The following is a 12,806-nucleotide window of genomic DNA, read 5'->3' on the forward strand; positions in this document are numbered from 1 at the left end:
CAGCTCTTTGACTAGCCTGTTTAATGCTGTCTCTCCATCGACACCACGGTCTTCCGGCCGCAGGTGTTGGGGTGGTTTCAAGTCGGTCTCGCCTTCCCTCACATTGCGCGCGCGTTACCGTCACTCTTTCCTTAGCCTCTCACCGCTCGCCACGTGTCACACCCGCAAAACTGTCTTTCCCCTCCACCTTTCTCATCTCACAAGGCCGTCTGCTCGTCGAAAATTGCCCTGGTATCTGCATGTTACATGGCAAATGTCGTCGAAAGACAATAGTTTTGCGTCTGGAGAGAGTGAACAAAACGTTTATTTAAGGATCTGCTAAAGAAAATCGGTCAATGCTATTCTGGAGGCGCTGCGTTAGAGTGCCTTGAGTGTGCAGCACTGGCGAACGAGCGCATCAAGTCACGTCACACGTGACACATGAGCGCTATATGGCAGTTATCTTTGAAAACGAAGCGCCTGGTGCGCACCCGTCTCAGAGCTACGCGTGTCTCGGTGGTGATAAGGTGTGGAGCGCAAGGTGACGGGTAGGTGCCACCACCGTGTTGATTTAGCAAAGCGTTGGAAACACTTGCCTTTTTCGTGCAAGCGTTCCAGGGTCAGCGCAGCGTGATAAACGCTGCGGTCCTTAGAGTTACTTATAGATGCTTTTTCCAGTAAAAGTCTCACATGGAGAATATATACGTAATATTATGTTGCCTCAGATAAGCGCAATAGTTGCTTTTTATTGACAATTGCACAAGTATAAACGCTGAATCTTGAACAATACTAATGGGCGCTGCAGATAGGATTGGCCGTTTGGGGTATCGTCTGGTGCCGCTTAAGGTAGCCAGACCCGTTAAGAGTGGACAAACAGACAAATGTACAGACAGACAGACAAACAGACAGACAGACAGACAGACAGACAGACAGACAGACAAAGCAAAATTTTTGTGTCACAGGTCCCCAAGAAAGACTATCGTCTTTAAAATCGACTGCTCCTTTTGAACAACCCTTCCCTAGTCACCCGGTATATGTAGACACTAGATACTGCGTTCGGAATACAGACAAGGGCGTCTTAGCTTTGCTTGATGAGCGGCAGCGTCAACGCCGCTGCCAGTGTAAGTGTGAGCGCACCCGCTGCTTCGCATCTACACTTGATTCCCTTTAGCGGCAGAGGAAAGGTCAAACTTTTGTTCTCTCCTTGCTGTTGCTGTGGTCTGCGTGAAAAAATTCTTACTGTGTATATTTAGAGTAAAAGATTTTGCTTGTGGGCATATAAGTTCATAAAGCGCATATTTGGTTGTTCTCATTACTTCTTTGTATTACTGTGTGAATTTACTCCCGCCTCTGTATAATCTATCTAAGGGTTCACAGCATTTGAAAATCAATAAGCCAAATAAAATAAAAAATAGATGAACATAACTCTGCCTAAACGTACACGCTAACCCCCTCTGACGCTTCGCATGAGGTGAGATGAGCCTGTCTGTCTGTCTGTCTGTCTGTCTGTCTGTCTGTCTGTCTGTCTGTCTGTCTGTCTGTCTGTCTGTCTGTCTGTCTGTCTGTCTGTCTGTCTGTCTGTCTGTCTGTCTGTCTGTCTGTCTGTCTGTCTGTCTGTCTGTCTGTCTGTCTGTCTGTCTGTCTGTCTGTCTGTCTGTCTGTCTGTCTGTCTGTCTGTCTGTCTGTCTGTCTGTCTGTCTGTCTGTCTGTCTGTCTGTCTGTCTGTCTGTCTGTCTGTCTGTCTGTCTGTCTGTCTGTCTGTCTGTCTGTCTGTCTGTCTGTCTGTCTGTCTGTCTGTCTGTCTGTCTGTCTGTCTGTCTGTCTGTCTGTCTGTCTGTCTGTCTGTCTGTCTGTCTGTCTGTCTGTCTGTCTGTCTGTCTGTCTGTCTGTCTGTCTGTCTGTCTGTCTGTCTGTCTGTCTGTCTGTCTGTCTGTCTGTCTGTCTGTCTGTCTGTCTGTCTGTCTGTCTGTCTGTCTGTCTGTCTGTCTGTCTGTCTGTCTGTCTGTCTGTCTGTCTGTCTGTCTGTCTGTCTGTCTGTCTGTCTGTCTGTCTGTCTGTCTGTCTGTCTGTCTGTCTGTCTGTCTGTCTGTCTGTCTGTCTGTCTGTCTGTCTGTCTGTCTGTCTGTCTGTCTGTCTGTCTGTCTGTCTGTCTGTCTGTCTGTCTGTCTGTCTGTCTGTCTAGCTGCGTACGACTTTAACTCTCCTCGCCGCTTGGATAATAGTATTGATACGAAACTAGGTATGACATAACATGACTGTATGACGAACATGATTGTCTAGTCACAACATGAAATTCATGACATGTATGTCATGAATGTCATGATTACATTTCATATTCTTGCTGGGCTTGCGATGGTTTCTTTCAATGGCATGTTGCTAGACTGGTATGGTATGACAAGACTGCATGGCGAACACAAGTGACATGCCCTAACATAAAAATCATGGAATGCATTTCATGCCGCAACATGACTACACGCCACACTCATGATGGGCTCACGGCCAGAGTTGAAACAATAAATGCGATAGCAACCAATGGCAAGCTCACGCGCATAATCGCAAGCAGATCGAAACGTTCCCCACGTTTTTCCCGCACAAATGGCACAAGGAACGTACTCACAGGTAAATTTGCGCGCCAATAAGCGTCGCAGCTGTTACTTTGCTGCGTCCGAAAAGTGCGCCCTGGTCGCAAAAGGAGACTGTGTTACGAGTGCAGTAACCATTGTGTGCCCGGTAGCTACAACAGAATCGCTCCGGTGAAAAGCCTAGCGCGTATGATTGTCTCCACCGCGAGATAAGCGATGCTCGCGAGAGCGTCCCCTCACTGCGGGGCAAAGCGCGCGTGAGAAATGGGAGCCATATCGTGACAATCTGGCAAAACGTGCTCATTGCGCCATCGTAGGGTCCAGGGAAAAAGTTTCAGGGTATAGCCGCTCTGATATACGAAACAGAACTTCCTTTTATTGATTATGTACATGTTTTATATAACCATGAGTGAGTGTACCCTCTGGAGATGAAAGAACAGAAGCGAAGCCAAGACTCAATAAAACTTCCTTCCTCATTTTCAGCGGTTAGTTGTTAGTACGTATTAGTAACAAAAACCCAAGTATACACTGCTCCAGATCATTAAACAGAAGATACACAGTTCAGACCATGAACTAAATGTTTGTCCAAGAGTCCTGAAGCGAAGCGGTGGCCGGCATCTTCGGGTTGGCCGCCCTGAATGCTGCATGCCGAAGTTGGTTGCTGCAGTACAAGAGATAGTGAGTGCGTCTCAGAAGGCAGCTGCAGCACAATAGGCTGCACTACGCCAGGAGACGGCGACCATAACTCGCCAGGTTGCAGTATACCAAGAGACTGTGGAGGTGGCACGGCAGGTTGCTGTGCACCAGGAAACTGCAGCTGTGGCACGGCATCTTGCCGGGCACCAGAAGACCATGGCAGCGGCACGGCAGGTTTCAGGACACCAGGAGACCATGACTGCAGCACGGCTGGTTTTTGCCTGGCCGGCCGTGGTACCGGGACTGGGGACTGCGACACAGGTAGGTGCGACGGGCAGCAAACACCCCTCTTAGGAACCCTGAACAGCTTGGAGGCATTCCAAGTACGGTCATATCAAGCCGTTAAAACGCTGGTCCTTTCTTTTCTATTACTTCAGTTTGTAAGGAGAAGGAGCAGTCACCCTTAAAGGAAACGGATGGTTTCTTGACAGGGACAGTGTCTCCTACAGCTATGCTAGGCTTCTGGGGAGCTCTCCTTCTATCCGCTTAAATGTTGTTGCTATGTTGTTGACGGTGGACCCTACGACGATCTCACGCCAACTCTGTGGCTTGTTCCTTAGTGAATGCTGATGCTGAGAGGCTAATGGCAGCCAGCCTTGTTCGGGGCATTCTCCTATGAAGTGGAACGGCAGGACCAACGCCAATGGAGTAGCCCTGTATATTGCAAGGTAGTCCATGACTGCTTGCCGAAGGGGTCGTCCTTCGAGTCGTGAAACTTGAACAAAGTTTTTGAATGTTCGCTTTAACCGTTGTATTTGTCCATTTGCCGGGGGTAGTACACTAATGAATGCAGCAGTCGGATAACACTACCTTCGACAAAGATATTGTGACAATGGAACGCGTTTATTTACAAGATGGGTAATGCAGAGGTGTAGCTCAGCGAAGGATCAACAGCGTCGCTCACGAGCTGGTCGAGTCTTTCTCCTCTTGGTCAAATCTTCGCTAGCGCGTTTCACTTCGCGGTTCACAGACGATGCCCTCTGGGCGAGTCACTCAGATGGTTTATGGTGGCACGGTTTAAGGCGCGCAACGTGTGTCAGTTTTGTTTTGCTAGAGCGGCGACCATTGCTTGTGACGCTCGAGATTACGTACGTGACGTCGCTGAGGCGGTCAAGAATGACGAATGGACCGGAAGAGTGGGCCAAGAACTTCTGGCACAAACCACGTTTGCGGACTGGTGTCCATAACCACACAAGATCGCCCTTACTATGAGATACAGAGCGATGGCAGGTGTCATAACATTTTTTAGAACGCTGCTGGGATGCCAAGGTTCAGAGGCGTGCGATGCGACGGGCTTCTTCTGCGCGGCAGAGCGTCTCGGCTATCGAGGTTTCCACGTCTAGTGTAAAAGGTAGTGTAGTGTCGAGACAAAATCGTGGGGAGCGAGCGTACAGCAGGTAAAATGGAGAGTAACCTGTAGTCTCATGCTTCGCGGTATTGTACGCGTACGTGATGTAAGGTAGCACTTCGTCCCAGTTTTTGTGCTTAGAATCGACATAAATAGACAGCATGTTCGTGAGAGTCCGGTTCGTGTGCTCTACGAGACCATTGGTCTGCGGGTGATATGGTGTGGCATGGCGGAAATGGCAGGCAGACAGACGCAGGATCTCTTCAACGACGTCGGCAATGAGCTGACGTCCGTGGTCGCTAATGACAACGCGTGGAGGACCATGGCGGAGAATTATACAGCGAAGCATAAACTGCGACATGTGCATGGGCGTTGCAGCAGGTATTGCAGCAGTTTCTGCGTAGCGCGTTAGGTGGTCAACACAGACGACGACCCATCGATTGTTACTGCTCGATCGTGGAAATGAACCGAGCAGATCGACATTAACCGTCTCGAAGGGAGAGTAAGGAGGTGGAACAGGATGGAGAAGTCCTGGTGGCGTAGCCGTGGGACGCTTGTGTCGTTGGCATTGTTCGCATTCAGCAACGTATTTTTCCGTATCTTGTCGCATCTTGGGCCAATATAACCTTTGCTGGATTCGTTGAAGCGTTCTGGCGAAGCCCATGTGGGCGCAGGTTGCGCCGCCGTGTAAGGACCGAAAGACGTGAGCCCGTAAAGTGCGTGGAACAACTAGAAGCAGACGGGCGCCTTGTCCGGAATAATTCTTCTTGTAAAGGACGTCGTCATGAACCACAAAAGAGCTTGTGTTTGCGTGTTTATTTGCGGAGGCGAACAGAGAATCTAAGGAGCGGTCCTCTTGTTGGGCTGTCCGGAAAGTCGCGAGATCAGGGAACTCAGAGGCAATAGCGCCGATATACTGGTCGAAGTTGTCAGCGTCGCACTCAGTCGTCGGTAGAGGAAGGCGCGATAGGCAGTCGGCGTCTGCGTGCCGGTTACCGCTCTTGTAGCGTAATGTGAAGTCGAACTCCTGTAAGCGCAAAGCCCATCGCGCCAGTCGTCCAGATGGGTCTCAGAGGCCTACCAACCAGCATAGAGAATGATGGTCGGTGATTACCGAGAAGCGACGGCCGTAGATGTATGGGCAAAACTTGTGCAAGGCGAAAACGACTGCGAGGCACTCCTGTTCTGTGACTGCGTAATTTCGTTCTGCCTTGCTCAATGAACGACTCGCGTAAGCGACCACGTGTTCAGCATTGTCATGGCGCGGAACGAGCACTGCACCAAGGCTGATAACACTGGCATCTGTGTGAATTTCCGTTTCAGCAGAAGGATCGAAATGGCGTAGTACCGGTCCTGAAGTCAGTATGAACCGAAGCTGCTTAAAGGCTGCCTCACAATTCGGTGTCCAGCGGAAAGGGACATCCTTTTGCAGCAAGTCAGTCAGTGGTTGTGCTTTATCAGCGAAATTCGGAACAAATCGACGAAAGTAAGAACACAGGCCCAGGAAGCTACGCAACTCCCTGGGAGACTGCGGCTGCTTGAAGTTGCTGACAGCGGCGACTTTCTGCGGGTCCGGTCTCACGCCATTTTTATCCACCAGGTGTCCCAGAACGAAGGTTTCACGTTCTCCAAAGCGACATTTTTTGAGTTCAGTGTAAGCGCAGCTTCCTCGAGACAGGTTAGAACGAGGTCAAGGTGATGATTATGTTCTTCAAATGTTCGGCCAAAAATCACCACATTGTCCAGGTAACACAGGCAAATTTGCCATTCGAGGCCCCGTAAAACGGTGTCCATATATCTTTCAAATGTGGTGGGGGCACAACACAAGCCGAATGGCATAACATTAAACTCAAACAGACCGTCGGGTGTAACAAAGGCCGTCTTTTCTTTGTCAGCCGGATCCATGGGGATCTGCGAATACCCGGGTCGCAAGTCCACCGATGAAAAATAGGACGCTGAACGCAGGCAGTCGATGACATCATCGATGCGAGGAAACGCGTACACGCCCTTCTTAGTTATAGAGCTGAGATGTCGGTAGTCAACGCAAAACCTCCAGGACCCATTTTTTTTCTTGACCAAGATAACAGGCGTGGCCCAGGGACTTGACGATTCTTGAATTACGCCAGAGGTTAGCATCTCGCTGACTTGCTCTGAAATTACCTTGCGCTCTGACGCGGAAACTCGATAAGGTTTCTGTCTGAGGGGGTGCGCAGATCCGGTGTCGATCTTGTGACGAGTGCGTGTGCTGGGCGTCTGAAGTCTATGCGACTTCCGTGCAAAATCGAATACTTTAGCGTGCCTGGCCAGCAGTGTAACCAACACTTTGCGCTTATGCGAGGGAATAGACTCGCTAACCATCTTATAAAATTCGTATTCCGTGCCGGATACATCAGCATAGTCCGAATTTGCCGCATTGCTGAGAGCTCCTATGCAGATACTGCATCCTTCAAACATGGCAAGGCGCATTCCCTCTGGTAGTAAAACAGACTCGGATGAGCAGTTAACTACCCATAATTCAGTTTTTCCCTCGATGAGAGACACAACGCAGAGCGGCAGAAAGATGTTTTTCTTCATGAAAAGGCAAAGGCAACGGCTCAATCACAATATCAGGAGAACTGAAACTCGAGTCGGCACTCGAAGCAGCAACGGGCACGCTGGCAGTAGACCATGCCGGTAGAATAGCATCTTTAACTACAACGAGGTTGTCGTCTCCGCTACGCTGAGGCTGCTGGGCGAGGGCAGACAACAGAACCTCGCCTGCCCCGCAGTCGACAGTCGCACGGCACTCTTGCAAGAAGTCAATTCCAAGGATAACGTCATGCGTGGAATGAGCGAGCACTGCGAATTCTGCCTTGAACGCCTTACCAGCAACACGAACAGACACAGTGCACACACCTACTGGACACATAGCCGTGCCGCTGACTGCTCAAAAAGTAGAAGATTTATCCCAATAAACCTTACCTTGCGGCCAAGTCTCTCCTTGAAAAGTAAACTCATTACAGAAACTGTTGCACCTGTGTCTACCAGAGCCATCGTGTGAACATCGTCAATGAATACATGAACCTTGTTGTGAAGCATGTGAACTAATGGAGGCATACTTGTGTGCAAAGCGGTACATCCAGCGACCTCGCCTCCATCGGCCGCGCCGGCTAGTTTCCTGGTGGCGGAGAGGAAAGCCGCGGCCGGGGACGGGGAGATGGGGACCGTCGCTGGCGCGTAGTAGGTAGCGTCAAGCTCCTCACAGAGGCAGGCGAGTCACTGCGGATGTTCGGCCGGTGCCCGTGCTTTTGGGCAGTTGAATCCGAAGGCCAGTAGGCGTAATCGGGCTGTTGGCTTCGCCGTGCAAGCATCGCTGGTCGGTCAGAAAATGTCGTGCGTGGGCGACGTCGCGATGGGCAAAACCGGGCGATATGTCCACGAACACCGCACTGGTAGCACACGGGGCGTTCCCGTGGCACATTGAATGCTGCGGTGTGGAGAGGATGCTCAGGGAACTGTTTACACTCGGACACAGACGGAGGCGGTTTGCTGTCGTAGCTATAACTGCTGCGGGGCGCATAAGACGACTCGACGTAAGTAGCCTGTGGTGGCGGAGCCCTCAGCCGTGGACTGCGGGTGGAGTAACTGCGCTCGTCGAAACTCGCAGCATTGATGCTTGGGGATAGTGTATCACACTGCTGGTCTCCTGCTTGCATGGGAACAGAGACATGGCGACGCAGTTCCTCCCGTACAATCTGACGAATGGTGGAGGAAAGGTCAGCAGGTAGAGTATTTTGGCAGACATCGACGGTGGCAACAGTAGTGACGTTGGCCAGACGTCCGAACTTCGATGTGAGGCGACGAGTTTTAAGAGCCTCGAAGGTTCGGCAGTGGTTAATCACGTCGGCCACGCATTCCAGGCTCTCCTTGCCAATGAGGAAGTGGTAGACGTCATTGGCGATGCCCTTGAGTATATGACCCACTTTGTCTTCTTCCATGATGTGGGCATCCACCGACTTGCACAACTTCAGAATCTCTTCAGTGTAGGTTCTGCATGTCTCACCGGTGACTTGAGCCCTCTGCGACAACGTCTGCTCGGCACGTTTCTTCTTCGTTGCTGGGTCTCCAAAGCATTTCTTAATTTCCTCCACAAACTGGTCCCAGGTTGTCAATGTGTCTTCATGGTTCTCAAACCATACCAGCGCCGTGAAATTGAGGAAGAGCCCCACGTGAGACAGCTGGCTAGCCGCATTCCAACCGTTCGAACAGCTCACCCGCTGATAGTGGCTTAGCCATTCGTCCACGTCATCGCCGGGTTCCCCTGTGAAGGTTCGCGGCTCCCTGTAGTGGTAGGGCGACGTCCTTGAGCTCGGATGGAGACAACCAGCAACGAGCCGCATTTCTTGAGGTAATGGTGCCAAGCCCGCTAGTCGACGGCTGCGGCGAAGCTCGTGTAGCGGTTCCGTCGTTAGGGGACGGTGCCTCTCCGGTATCACTTGGTAGTAGCTAGCTTACCCAGCACCTCCCACCACAATTGTGACGATGGAACGCGTTTATTTACAAGATGGGTAATGCAGAGGTGTAGCTCAGCGAAGGATCAACAGCGTCGCTCGCGAGCCAGTCGAGTCTCTTTCTCCTCTTCGTCGAATCTTCGCTAGAGCGTTTCAATATATAAATGCATGTGAAATGAACTCAGATCAATAGTCGCAAACGATTTCATCAGGATACCCTTCGCGAGCAAAAAAAACTTGTCAAATGTTTCACTGTGCTTCTGGATACCTCACGACAAAGACAAACCTCTGGCCACTTGAAGCGGTAATCCACAAGCGTTATGGCAAACCTGCTGTTGTGAGGTGCACGCTGCAAGGGATCAACAATATGTAAGGCGAGCTTTTGCCATGTTCTTGTAAGCCATTCACCAGGTTGCAATAGAGCTGGAGAAGTCCTGGCAGATTTATCGGGTTCCAGGCAGATGTGAAAATTTTCTCACTGCTTTTTCCACTTCTTTATCCATTCGCAGCCGCCAGAACCACTCATGAATTCGCGCTTTATTGCGCTTGGTACCAAGATGCTTCTTGTTTGCGCTGGAAATGATCTGCACAGTGAGGGAGGGTGGAACCAAAGGCGATCTGCACGCACACAAGATAATCTATAACAGAAAGTTCCTCCCTGATAAAGTTTAACGGCGTCACATCTTTTGGTAAGGTTTTGTGTGGCAGCCAAGAACTCAGCACAAAGAACGTGTCGGCTTCTAGGCAACAATTATCGAGAACACGCTCCCTGAGCTTTTCCTTTGCCACACAGGCTGGCTCAACTAGCGACACAATTTCTTTCTTCTTTTTGAACTGTGCTTGTGAAGTATGGGCTGGCAGGCGAGAAAGTGCATCTGAAACAGTGTTCATGGACACTTACGGAATCCAACAGTGAAGTCATAACACACAAGTCTTGCACGCCAGCGCACAATTCGAAGCGGGCCTCTTCGAGGTCCCTATGATGAGAGAAAAGACACAAGTGCCTGATTATTTGTTTGAATTTTAAAATAGCAACCCTATAGGTCTGCGTTCCATTGCTCACAAGCATAAATACATGCTATCGCTGTTCTTTGCACAACTTAATACTTTCTTTTTGGTTGGCACAGTGCACTCGATGTGAAAGCGACTGCACGAAGCTCTTGGCCATCTTGTTGCTGAAAAAATGCTCCCAGCCCATAGTCAGAAGCACCTTTCGACATGATGACTGGAAGTTTTCGATTGAATATTGAGAAAAGGGACTCAAATAAGGCATTATTTTTACCCTTCTGAAGCACCTGTCTGCTTCAGCCGACCGGAAGAATGCCTCATTTTTGCAAAGAAGGACTCGCATAGGCTCGATCACTTGTACCAAACGTGCAACAAGAATCCAGGGGTATTCAACAAGGCCCAAAAATGAAGAGCGAGCAGCAACGTCATTTGGCACAGATCATGATGCTGCCATCTTTCTTGTGAACAACAACAATGGCGGACACCCACTCAGAAGCATCGATGCGTACGATGATGTCAAGGCTTTGAAGCTCATTTGGCACTGGCTCACGTTTTATTATATCTACTTTTTTGTTTCGTTTTCTTATAGACTTTTTTTACTTTTTCTGTGCCTTTGCTATTTTTCCTTACTCATATATTGTTCTTTGTGCCACATGGTTTTTGTAATATGGTTTATTGTCTCCTCTGTATATTTTCGCGCTCTGCGCAATAAACCTAGTTGGAAGAAAGCACTCGTGTCCTTCGTGTCTTTCTAGTCTGTGTGTCGTCGTTCTCTTCTCGCGCTATAACTATCGTCATGTCATACAAACAAGTCCAGGCTGCCACACTCCTAAGTTACTTTTCTAGTTATTTCGGCTCTTTTTTGTGTGTTTCTCTTCATCAATCAGTCCTCATAAACCTCCTCGCAGACGATAGTTTTAGCACGAGAACAAAACGACGACACAGAGACAAGAAGGGCACGAAGGACACGAGCGCTCGTGTCCATCGTGTCTTTCTTATCTCTGTGTCGTCGTTTTGTTTTCGCGCTATATCTATCGTCATGACATACCAACTAGCCCAAGCTGCCACACACCTCATCGCAGCCCCCATTTGCCGTGCGCGCACCTTTACCTTCTGCATTCGCACAAAGATCCTGCATCTCGACGTTAAAGCCTTGCTTTGAGGTTCTGACTCCTCTATCAGCCATGGTATACGGGTGTGCAAAATTCTTCAGTCTGAATGGCACCAACAAGAGCGCACGTACCACGATGACCTGTTTGTCTAGCTTCAACAAACAGATTTTACACCAGGAGTGAAGAAAAGAAGATGGCGAGAGTACTGTGACCAAATCGAACACACTGCAAACAGCTTGTGGTCACAAGAGCTAACTAGCCTTTGTGCCCAGTGCCCAACCAAGTCCCGGCAATCAGGTTTGGTCCACTCCTGCAGTTATGTTGTCCTCTCAGATTACGTTCACAACACCCTCGACCTAGGTCCAAAGTTCGCCGTCGACCGAGAGAGGTCCGCACTCGATCTTCTTTCAATGGTGCGCTCTGTTGCTGGCTGCGCCTCACCAGATAATTCAAACAGAGATGCATCCCAGAATGCGTCGACGTGCTCCTACGGGGCAAGCCTACGAGCACCAGCCTTCCGTTGCGGAAGACAGTCAAGTTTCCGAGAGACAATGAACTTTCTGTCGTGCGATCAGATAAGGAGGGTGGTTTTATTGTTCTTCCTAATTGCTTGTACCTTGAAAAGGCGTGCACAGCTACTGGCTCTGTTTTCATATGTTGCACCGACATTCGTCTAGATAGAGTAAAAACGCAAGCCAAGGAAATGTGTCGTAAACTAGAGTTAAAACAGTTAGCACAGCATATTAGCAAAAGCAACAAAAATGGGCTAGGTAGGTTTCTTTTTGCCAGAACTCATAAAGTCTACACGCCCTTCCGAGTAATTGTGACAGAAAGTGGAACGTGGCAAAAGCAAGTCGGCTTGTTTGTTCAGACCCATCTAAAGTTTCTAAAGATTGATGACCCATTTCTGATGAAAAACTCGCAGGCACTGATAAAAATTTTAAAACAGTGAAATCAATCTAATGCTTTCGGCTTTTAAATTGACATAAAGGACCTATTCTACGTATACTGCCTCATGATAAGGTATTAGAATGTACAAAGGATAACGTAGAAGACTTCGGGAATCAAACTTCCAATTGAAAGCTTCCATCAGTGCGCGATATTTTCCTGGCCTTGTTTAGCTGTACCTTAACGCTACTTTCGTTCAATGGAATGATGGAATTTATCTGCAAAAAAAAGGTGTTTCAATCGGCTCATGCATAGCACCTCTACTCAGTGATATAATATTGGCAGGAATGGGCAATAAACTGCAGAAAATGTTAGAGGGCACGCATGTCGTCAAATTATTCGGATACGTGGATGATTTCTTGGTTCTTCTAAATTGTAACCTTTCTATGTTCCACTCAATTGCGGCTCAAACAATAGGTGTGTTTGAAGATTGTTTGAAGCCTTTTGTGTTGACACATGAAATGCCCGACAATGACAAGTTACGCTTTTTGGATTGCAGACTGTTTTTTAGCGCACAGCACATTTGTTAGTGTAATGAACCACGTGCGCAGAAACCTTCACTTCCTTTTTCTTCCACTCACAGGAAGCTAGTTAAGCGAGGCATAGCACGAACCTGTCTAGAGAATGCCTTAAAGAGGCTGTG

This window comes from Rhipicephalus microplus, chromosome 7 (genome assembly GCF_043290135.1).
Source record: "Rhipicephalus microplus isolate Deutch F79 chromosome 7, USDA_Rmic, whole genome shotgun sequence".
In the NCBI taxonomy this organism is placed as follows: domain Eukaryota; kingdom Metazoa; phylum Arthropoda; class Arachnida; order Ixodida; family Ixodidae; genus Rhipicephalus; species Rhipicephalus microplus.